This window comes from Rhinolophus sinicus, chromosome 1 (genome assembly GCF_057876585.1).
Source record: "Rhinolophus sinicus isolate RSI-liver-muscle chromosome 1, RSI-T2T, whole genome shotgun sequence".
In the NCBI taxonomy this organism is placed as follows: domain Eukaryota; kingdom Metazoa; phylum Chordata; class Mammalia; order Chiroptera; family Rhinolophidae; genus Rhinolophus; species Rhinolophus sinicus.
In genome coordinates, this window is record NC_142501.1 from 214,349,083 (window position 1) to 214,359,309 (window position 10,227).

The following is a 10,227-nucleotide window of genomic DNA, read 5'->3' on the forward strand; positions in this document are numbered from 1 at the left end:
AAACCAAAACTGGTCTGATTTAACCCTCCACGTGCCATCCTCCCCCCAAGATAAAACTCAGCAGCTCTATCCATAGCGGTCCCACGTCAGCTGAGGGCAGCGTGGTTCCTGCAGATGCTCAGAAGGAACCTACAGAACTGTGGGGACACAGCCAGGAGAGCAGTTTCCAGGCTGTCGGCCTTACATGGAAAGGTGCCAGCTCGGGTAGTAGATGGCTGTCAGCTGTGACTAGTTGGCCATCAGCTGTGGCTAGTTGGCCATCATCTGTAACCAGTGAGCCATTGGCCACTAATACAACTGCCGTGGCTATGCTAGCAGCGGATGGTGGCTGAGCTAGCAAGCGCGGATTGTGGATTGCGGATTGCAGAGAGGCGGGTTGCAGCTAGCAAGTGAGGTTGGAGGGCAGAGAAGCTGACGGCAGGATCCTATCTCCAACCCAACCCAGGCGTCAGTGAGACTATAGTGGTATGAACTCCCTATCTATGGCTCCGTGGGTGTTCCTTTTTGGCCTCACCATGTCCTGTGTTCTTATGTGGGGAGCAGGACCAGAGACCCCGCGTGACACCCTGCCTGACAAGAACCCACAACAGACAGTCCTAGAAATCTTGTCGCTCCACCCCCAGAGCCAGCAGAGTCCTGTCCTCCCCATACCCGCTGACCCTGGGCCACTCTGCCCCTCAGCGGGACTCTTTAGTCACCTCTGTCATCCTGTTGCTGCCCCTGCGGTCCAGCCTCTGTAAGAACCAGAAGGACCTTTTCTTACAGCTTCTTTTAAAATTGTGGTACATACATATACCATAAAATATACCATTTTAACCATTTTTAAATGCCCAGCTCAGTGGCATTAAGTATTCACACTGTAGTGAACATCCCCTCCGTCATCCGGAACTCTTCCATCTTCCTAGACTGACGGTGTCCCCAGCCCCACACACCCACCGTCTACTTCCTGTCTCTATGGAGCTGACTACCCTAAGTAACGCAGGGACGTGGGATCTCACAATGTGTGTCTTGTGTGACAGGCTTCTTTCCCTGAGCACTGTACTCCAGGTCCATCCATGCTGTAGCAGGTGTCAGGATTTCCTTCCTTTTGAAGGCTGAGTCACACCCACTGTGTGTGCTTAACCTTCATCCGTGGGGAGACACTGGGGCTGCTTCCACGGTTCAGCTATTGGAACGATGCGGCTGTGATAGAGTGACCTTTTAAATCACTGTCAGACACTGTCTCGTCCCTGCTCACAGCCCTCCACAGATCCCATCTCACCCCAGTGACAATCTAAGTCCTGACGAGGCTGGGAGGCCTTCTATCTGGCAGCCTCCCATCCCACCCCTTCCCTGCCCAAGCCACGCCTGTCCCATGCCTTCTTGCCAGGCTGGGGACAGGCTGCTCCTGCTCCAGAGCCTTCCCTGAGCTGGGCCTCTAGTTCCCGCGGAGAACCTGGGGCTTCCCCTCCCTCCCTCCCTCCCTCCCTCTCTCCTTTCCTGCTCAGGGAAAGCTGAAAGTGCCCACCCACTCCATCTGCCTTGGTCCATGTGGGCCGCTTTAAAAAACCCACTGACGAGGCTTAAACAACAGACATTTCTTTTCTCACTGTTCTGGAGGCTGGGAGTCCGAGATCACAGTTCCAGCCAATTTGGTGTCTGGTCAGGACTCTCTTCCTGGTTTGCAGACAGGTGTCTTCTCACTGGTCCTCACGTGGCCTTTCATCATATATGTGTGTGTGTGCGCGTGTGTGTGTGTGCGCGCGTGTGTGTGTGTGTGTGTGTGTGTGTGTGTGTAGGGGAGTAGAGAAGGGGGAGGGGAGAGGAAAGGGCAGAAGAAAGGAAGACAGAACTCCCTGGTGTCTCTTAGAAGGACACTAACCCTGTGGGATTGGGGCCCCACCCCATGACCTCGTTTAACCTTAACTTCTTCCTTAGAAGCCCCATTTCCAATTATAGCCACACTGGGAGTTACAGCTTCAGCAAATGAGTTTGGGGGGACACGGACCTTCAACACAAATACCACCCCATCCTCTCCAGCTCCCCTTCCTCTGATCTACAGTTTTAATTTTCTTACACTTCTCATCCGCTGACTCACTCTACAGTTCACCCCACGTGTTGATTTTTCCTTGTCTCCAGGGTTCCTGGGGGGCATGTTTGCCCTTGGGGATATGTGGCAATGTCTGGAGACATTTTGTGGGCTCACGGCTGGCTGAAGGAAAGGTGCCACTGAATCGTCCGGGTAGAGGTCAAGGGTGCTGCGAGGCAGACTGTGGGTGCAGGCCACCCCCAGCAAGGGTGACCCGGCCCAAACTGTGGATGGTGCTGCTGCTGAAAAGCCTGGTCTCTATCCTGTTGCCAGGCCTGGAGGGCACGAGCCTGTCACTTTTGCTCCCTGATGTGTCTGCAGCACCTGGAAACTCACTGGCTCTTCAGAAAATGCTCAGGAAGTGTGAGGCCTGCTCACACAGGCAGAGAGGTGCCATCGCACAGCCCGGGCCTGGGCGGGATAAGATGGGACAAATGGCACAAGGGAAGGCCACTGCCGCCAAGGGGAGGTGGAGGCTGATGGTGGGAGAAACAGAGTGCTTTCTGGGTAACTGGATATGTGGGCTGGGCTGGTGGCAGGGGTGGGGGGCAGGGACGGGGCCTTCAGAGATGAGGGAGGGAAGGGGTGGGTGCAGGGAGAATGCAGGTGGGGTGGTGTTCAGGTCAGAAATTGTGCAGCGGCGATGTGGACTCTAGGCCTGGGCTCAGAGCCCGCGAGGGGCTGCCCATTGAAGTGTGCGAGTTGTCAGTGCAAATATGGCCTGTCAGTGATGCCACGAAGCTTGGGAATTGAGCCCCTCTGATGTCCTCCACCCCGACACCTGCAGCCCTAACCCCTCCTCACTCTCTTGGCCGCCACCACGCTGGGACTGAGGTGGGCCCAGGGGCGTCTGAATGCTGCTCTCAGGGACCGTGAAGGGGCTGGATCAGCTGCCTCACACCTGCCTTGGTATCTGCCAGGGACGGTGTTTGAGGGCCCTTCTCCTCCCAGAGCAGACGCATCCCCAGGCCCACCACCCCAACTCTCAGCAGTCAGGATGCCCTCACCTGCCCCCTGCACTAACCCTCCCCTCACCCCTGCATTCGCCTTCCCAGAAGCGGGCACTGAAATGGGGAGGTGGAGGCCAAGGGCATTGCCAGTGGACACAAGGTGTGGAGGCAAAGGTGGCATCAAGTTTGGCCTGGGGGGGACCGTGCGGCATGGGTCCAAGGGGCGGAATTTGGTATCTGTCATGTCAAGTTGATTCAGCTGAGCCTTTGACAGCTGAACAGGGCGGGGGAGTGAAGAAGTGGGAACCTCGGCTTTGTGGCCCCAAATGTGACTTGGTTCTGAGCCTGGTCAGACAGACACACCACGCGTGAAGCAGGGAGACCGGAAGTCAGCCCAGCCATTCAGTGCTGACGGAACCATTTCCCCCATTATGAGTTGTGTTTTCCTGCTTCTTTGCATTTAGGGTAATTTTTGTTGGATGCCAGATATTACCAATTTTACAATGTCCTGGAGATTTTCATTCCTGGATATATGTCTGAGCTTTGTTCTGGAATGCAGTCAAGCTACTTGGAAATAATCTGATCTTTTTGGGTCATCAAGTTTTGTTAGTGAGCTCAGAACAGTCTTTAGGTGACTGAACCCATTACTGAGGCAAGAGCTTTCTGAGGACTCAGTGCCCTGTGGCTGGTGGGGGCAACACCGATTTCTGGCCACATGTGCCGTGAGTGAGCGCTGTCCAGCCTTACCCTTCCAAGGGCTCTTTCCCGAGGTAGGCAGCCCCCCCAGCAGCCCAGCACCCCACAGACCATGCAGGGGGCACACCGCAGAACCCAGAGTTTCTGCTTTCCCTATGCAATGCTCTCCCCGGTACTCTGCCTTAAAAGTCCTAGTCAGCTGGGGCTCCCCAAAGTCTGCTCTCTGTCTCCTCAAGTCAGGATACTGGCCAGCTGTATCCTGCAGCCTGGAACATTCCTCCAGGGAGAGGCTGGGCTCAAGTAGAACTCACCTGGACGTTCTCCTTCTGCGATCACTGCCGAGCACTGCCTGTTATCTCCTGCCTGAAAAGCACTGTTTCATAATGAGTCCAGTTTTTTAATTGTAATTATTTATTTTTTGCTGGCTGCTTGTGGTTTATTTTCCACTTGGTGCATCGTGTCCAGTTTTTTGGATGTTTAAAGTGGTAGACCACATGACCATAAATGGAGGCTGGTGTTATTCATTTTTACACTGTAACAAGCTAAGTAGACCCATTGTGATTTCTAACGAAACTACTACCGTGTTTCCTTGAAAATAAGACCGGGTCTTATGTTAAGTTGTGCTCCAAAAGACACATAAGGGCCTTATGTTCAGGGGATGTCATCCTGAAAAACATGCTAGGGGCTCATTTTCCGGTTAGGTCTTATTTTCGGGAAAACACGGTATTAGGTTGGTGCAAAAGTAATTGCAGTTTAAAAGGTTAAAAATAACTGCAAAAACCGCGATTAATTTTGCACCGACCTGAAAAGAAAACCTCAGAGTAAATAACTTTTAATGTGTGTGTAATAAAATGAGTGATGAAGAATAATCAAAAGGGGCGGCCGGATGGCTCAGTTGGTTAGAGCGCAAGCTCTCAACAACAAGGTTGCTGGTTCGATTCCCACATGGGATGGTGGGCTGCAACCCCTGCAACTAAAGATTAAAAATGGCAACTGGACGTGGAGCTGAGCTGCGCCCTTCACAACTAGATTGAAGGACAACGACTTGGAGCTGATGAGCCCTGGAGAAACACAGTGTTCCCCAATATTCCCCAATTAAATTTTTTAAAAAAGAATAATCAAAAGAAGATACAAAAGGAGGGTACATGCCAATGATTTTTCTTCAATGAAAATGGACAAAATATTACAGTTAACAAAGATTGTCACCTTAAAAAAAAAAGCAAAACCAACACAACTATCTGCTGTTTACAAGACACAACTAATTTGTAAAGATATAGAAAGGATGAAAGTAAAAGACTAGATAAAAGTTAGACTATGTCAATACTCATAAAAACAAGACTGGCATCACTAGGTTAATTTCAGGTAAGATACATTTTAAGGCAAGAATAATAGAGAAACAGAAGAGCCCACTGTTATGGCTGGAGACTCAGGAGTCCTCTGTCAGAGTGGACAGGTCTAGCAGACGGAAAAATCAGTAAGGACGTGGTTGAACTCAACCATCAACCAACTGGATAGAGTGGACACCCAAGACCACTCCCTCCAGCAACAGCAGAACACGCATTCTTCTCAAGCTCACGTGGCACATTCACCACGACTGACCACACTCTCGGCCATAACACTCCTTAACACATTGAAAATGATAGAAACATACAGTGTCTGCTCTCAGACACATGGAATTAAACTAGAAATCAGTAACAGAAAGGTAGCTGAGAAATTCCAAAATATCTGGAGATTAAATAACACACTTCTAAATAACTCATGGGTCAAAGAAGAAATCGCAAGAGAAATTTTAAAATATTTTTAACAAAATGAAAATGAATCATTAAAATGTGTGGGATGCAGCAAAGTCAGTGCTTAGAGGGGATTTGTAGTATTTAATGCATATATAAAAAAAATAAAGACCTATAATCAATAACCTAAGCTTCTACTGTAGTGTATTGGAAAAACAAGAGCAAATTAAATCCAAAGTAAGCAGAAGAAATAAAAATTTAGAGCAGAAATTGATGACATTGAAAAGAGAAAATCAATAGAGAAAAAGCAATGAAATCAAAAGCTGGTTCTTTGAAAAGAGCAATAAAATCAAGAAGTCTCTAGCCAGGTAAACTAAGAAAAAAAATAAAGGACAATATATATAAATATCTAATCATTATTATTGTGTATGTTAACCTCAAACAAAAATTCAGCCAGATATTTCTCCAGCAGAATGGATTTATTTGGAAACAACAAAGAATTGTAATCTGGAACACGCAACTATGGTGGGTGGGCCACAAGAAATCACTGAAAATGAAGGAAACTTCTACAGCCGAGAAGAGGAAGTTGGGAGGGTTATTATAACACAACCGAGTGAGATGTGGGGAGTGAGAGCTCCACCTTCTGGTCTCCCTACTTCATTTCAGGTGAGGTTTCTACTAAGTTTTATGTACACCCGAAACTAATATATTGTTGTTTGTCGATTACATCTCAATTTTTAAAAAAGGAGAGGACCCGAATTACTAACATCAGAAATAAAATATGGGACATCACTACAGATCCCATGGACATTACAAAGGATAATAAAGGACACTGCGAACAACTCTGTGCCCAAAAATTTTTTTCTAGAAATTGACAAGTGATTCTACAATGTATATAGAAATGCGAAAGACCAAAAATAGCCAAATTAACTTTGCAAAAGAACAAAGTTGGAGAACTAACATAACCTGACTTCAAGACTTATTATAAAGCTACAGTAACCAAGACAGTGTGGTATTGGTGTACAGCTAGATAGTGTAAATAAATCAGGATAGAAAACAGTCCAGAAATAGACCCATACATACATGGACAACAGATTTTTAACAAAGGTTCAAAGGCAGTTCATTTGATAAAGAATATTCTTTTCAACAAATAGTGCTGGGACAATTAGATATCCATATCTAAAAACAAAAATTTTGACTTTCTAATTTCGCAATGTAATAGATGTAATGAGGCATCATGTTATTTTAATTTGGATTTTTCAGGTTTTAGTGATAAGCATCTCTTTGTTAACTCTCAAGGATCTGGTTTCCCTTCTATCAACTGCCTTTTCTTATCGTTTGCCCAGTTCTCTATTGGATTGCCTGTCTTTTTCTCACCAATTTACAGGCATTTCTTTTTACATTCTAAATGTTAATCCACTGGTGCTTTTTGATGGTTTTTGATATTGCAAATGCCTCCTCCTAGTGGTCTGTCTTCTCTTTGTTAACCCAGTGGTTAAGTAGAATTCTTCCTGATGACTCACAATTGATTTCAAGGACACGAAACTGAGGACAGATACACCAAGCACTGCATATTCCATAGAAAGCCACAAATGGGGTCACGTTATTTGGATTGTTTCAAATTTTTGGCTATTATGAATAAAGCTGCTATGAACATTTGCATCCAGTGAACAAAGATTTTCATCTCTGCCAAGCAATGGTTACAGTTCAAGCGTTGTTTGACATACGGTGTTATGTTCCAATCGGCTCTTCCCCGGTAAGTGCATTGTCACTAAATTTGATGTGTAATCACCTGCACAACTATTTCTCCACCTCAAAAAATTACAGTTATTTAACTTAAACTTCTTTTAGCTATAGCATCGCTAACTCCAGAACCTCACCTGTTAGTCAGTGCCATGAGGGACTTCTTTTGCTGAATCGGGTAATAGTTTTTGAATACTGGAAGAAATATTGCTTCAAGTGTGTGTGTGTGTGTGTGAGCTATTCACAATGTAATGACAACATGCTTTTACGTTTAATCTTCATTGTTAGCATTTTCTCCATCACTTTCTTAAGCCTAGACAATCAACCAGTCAGTCAAGCCCTGATTTGTAGCTCTTGCCCATTCCCAGGGTGTAAACACTCCCACCATGGCTGAGTCCAAGCTGCCAGTGTGACCTCAATGAACACGGAGCTGGGAGGAGTTGGGCAGCACTCCAGCTGGGCTACCGGAAGTCCTCACCTAACATCCTCAGTAGGTTCTTGGAAACTGCGACTTGAAGTGAAACGATGTATAAAGAAACCAGTTTTACCCTCGGCTAATTTGTATAAACCAGAGCTAAGTTCCTACGGCATATTTTTGGTCACAAACACATCACCAAACTTCCAAAGAAACACCCAAAACATTTCTAATATTAAACACTGAAGTAAATGTGAGCGCCACATACATTTAAGAACAATTAATAAAAACAAGTAAGGTTGTTATTTTCCAATCGCTTATTCCAGTTCAGGGTCACGGGTGGCCAGAGTCTGTCCCGGCAGCTCAGGGCACAAGGGGGGGTCCCGCCCCTGGACAGGAGGCCCTGCCATCACAGGGTGCACCCACACCCACTCGCTCACACTGGGACACCATTCACCTCACGAGCACATCTTTGGGACGCGGGAGGAAACCAGAGGACCAGAGAAGATGAGGGGAGAAGGTGCACACTCCACAGAGACAGTGGCCCAGGCTGGGAATCCATTTTTTTCTCATCAGCGTTATAACAAATGTACAGCATTTCCCCCATTCGGTTACACTGGACGTAAATAACATCTAGACTATGGGCAAGAGTGAGACGAAGTAAAATGCCTTGTAAAAGGTAAAGAAATAAAATGAATACAATAAAGTTTAATTTTTTATAATGGCTGTTTTTAATGACAGGCTTATAAAATTCCCGAAAATTAACAATAGTTCTTGCAAGCCTGGGCAAGCTGGCTCTAGCACACGACTGGGAGGGGACGTGCAGCCCCCCTTGGCAGCCCTCTGTGACGTTACAGGGGTGCCATTTGGCCAATACCCCTACTCTGGGCCTGTACCTCCCAAGCCCTTACCCATAGTCCTTGGGGGGACTCGTACGAGCGTCCTCATCACAGATTGTCTGAAAGGTGGGCAAGTGGACGCGATGTGAGGGTTTAATCCTAGGAGAATGGAGACGAAAATGTGGTGGACATGAGACCCGGTACATCTCTGTCCACTGAAGACACAGACACACATAAGAACCCTTTACGTTTGTCAAAGACATGTTCCAAACACACTAGAGTCGGGGTGAGGTGTCTGAGGACAGAAGAGCTTTGGAACTGATGGTGGAAGGAAGAAAAATAGACTCAAATGAAATAAAACCAGAGGTGGGCCTCATCCCAACCAATGAGGACCCTGGTCCGAGGGGTCTAACTGCTGATCTCTCCACGGCCCAGGTACAGAAAGAAGGGCAAGGCAGTAGGTGCCCCCAACCCTGTTCCCCAAATGGTCTCGATGAAGTAGAAGGATAGAGCCTACGGGCAAGATGGGCAGGGGGAGGTCAGAGGGAACATGTGGGCACAAGCATTGTTTCGGAAGGTGAGGTCCAGGTTGTGACAGGGGAGGGGCGCAGGGAAGGGATGTGGTGGGGGGACCTCCTGAGCCTGAGGTGCTCCCTGTGCAGGCCACTCACTGCCCGCAGCCTCTCTCACCCTGAGCTGCGGTGTCACCTCCTCAGAGAGGTGGCCCTGGCTGTGCCATGGTAAACAAATCCCCACTCATCTGTTTGTGACCGCACTAGGGAGTCCCTCCAGTTTGCTGTCCTGGCCCACTAGAGGCCCATCAGCGACTCTGAGCCCAGTGACAGAGACCACTGGAGGCAGGTGAGGAAGCTGGCCAGGTGGGAAGGGGCTGGCCAGGGCAGGACAGGGCCCCCCTCCAGATGGAGGGGCACTCAGCTTTTGGCTAAACCCCTGATTTTGTGCCTTCACTGATTATGCACAAGGCTAACTCAAGGCTGCAGGTGGTAAGCACCCCCTTACCCCCAAGGCAGGGCTGATTCCCTTTCAAAAGGTACCTGACCACTGATCCCCCTTTGGGCATCTGGAAAGCGCAGGCCCAAACCTGGCAGGTGCAGATGTCAGGGACAGGCCCAAGTAGGCGACCTGCAACTGACCCTGAGGACATGGAGCAGCTGCAGGCATAGCCACTTGCCCTTTCTTGGGACAGCTGCCTGGCAAATGGCAATCACAGGGGTACTAGGGACCAGAGAGACTGGCCAGGCTTGAGAAAGCTTGCCCAAGTCCTCTTAGACATAATTTGTGTAAAACGGCACTCCCATCACTCCCTGTACACCTGCCCAGCTCTTCTGTCCACACCACCTTCACCTCTGTAGACGGCTCACTCCCCTGGGTCACGGGACCGACAAAGGCAAAGGTCTGGGTCTCACTATTGTACCCCCAGCACCCAGATGTGAACGTACAACAGGCTACGTGGCAGGCCTGACAAGCTCAGTGACCAAAAGTAACCACACACGGTCAGATCATAAATCCCTAACTGGGCAGGTCATGGTGGGTAGTCACGTGCCAGGACGACAGCTTCCTTAGCAAAGGTTGGTCTTTACCTTGGTATCATCTAGGATAACGTACCTTTGAAATGTCAGAGTAATTCTCTTTTACAGACACCTCAGAGGCACAACTGCTGGCACCAGAGCAAGACCAGGGCAATCCTGTTACCTTGCCCCCCCCCCATACCATCTGTCCGTGCTGTAAATGTGTCGTGAGCGCGACGTGGCTGTCACAGTGGCCG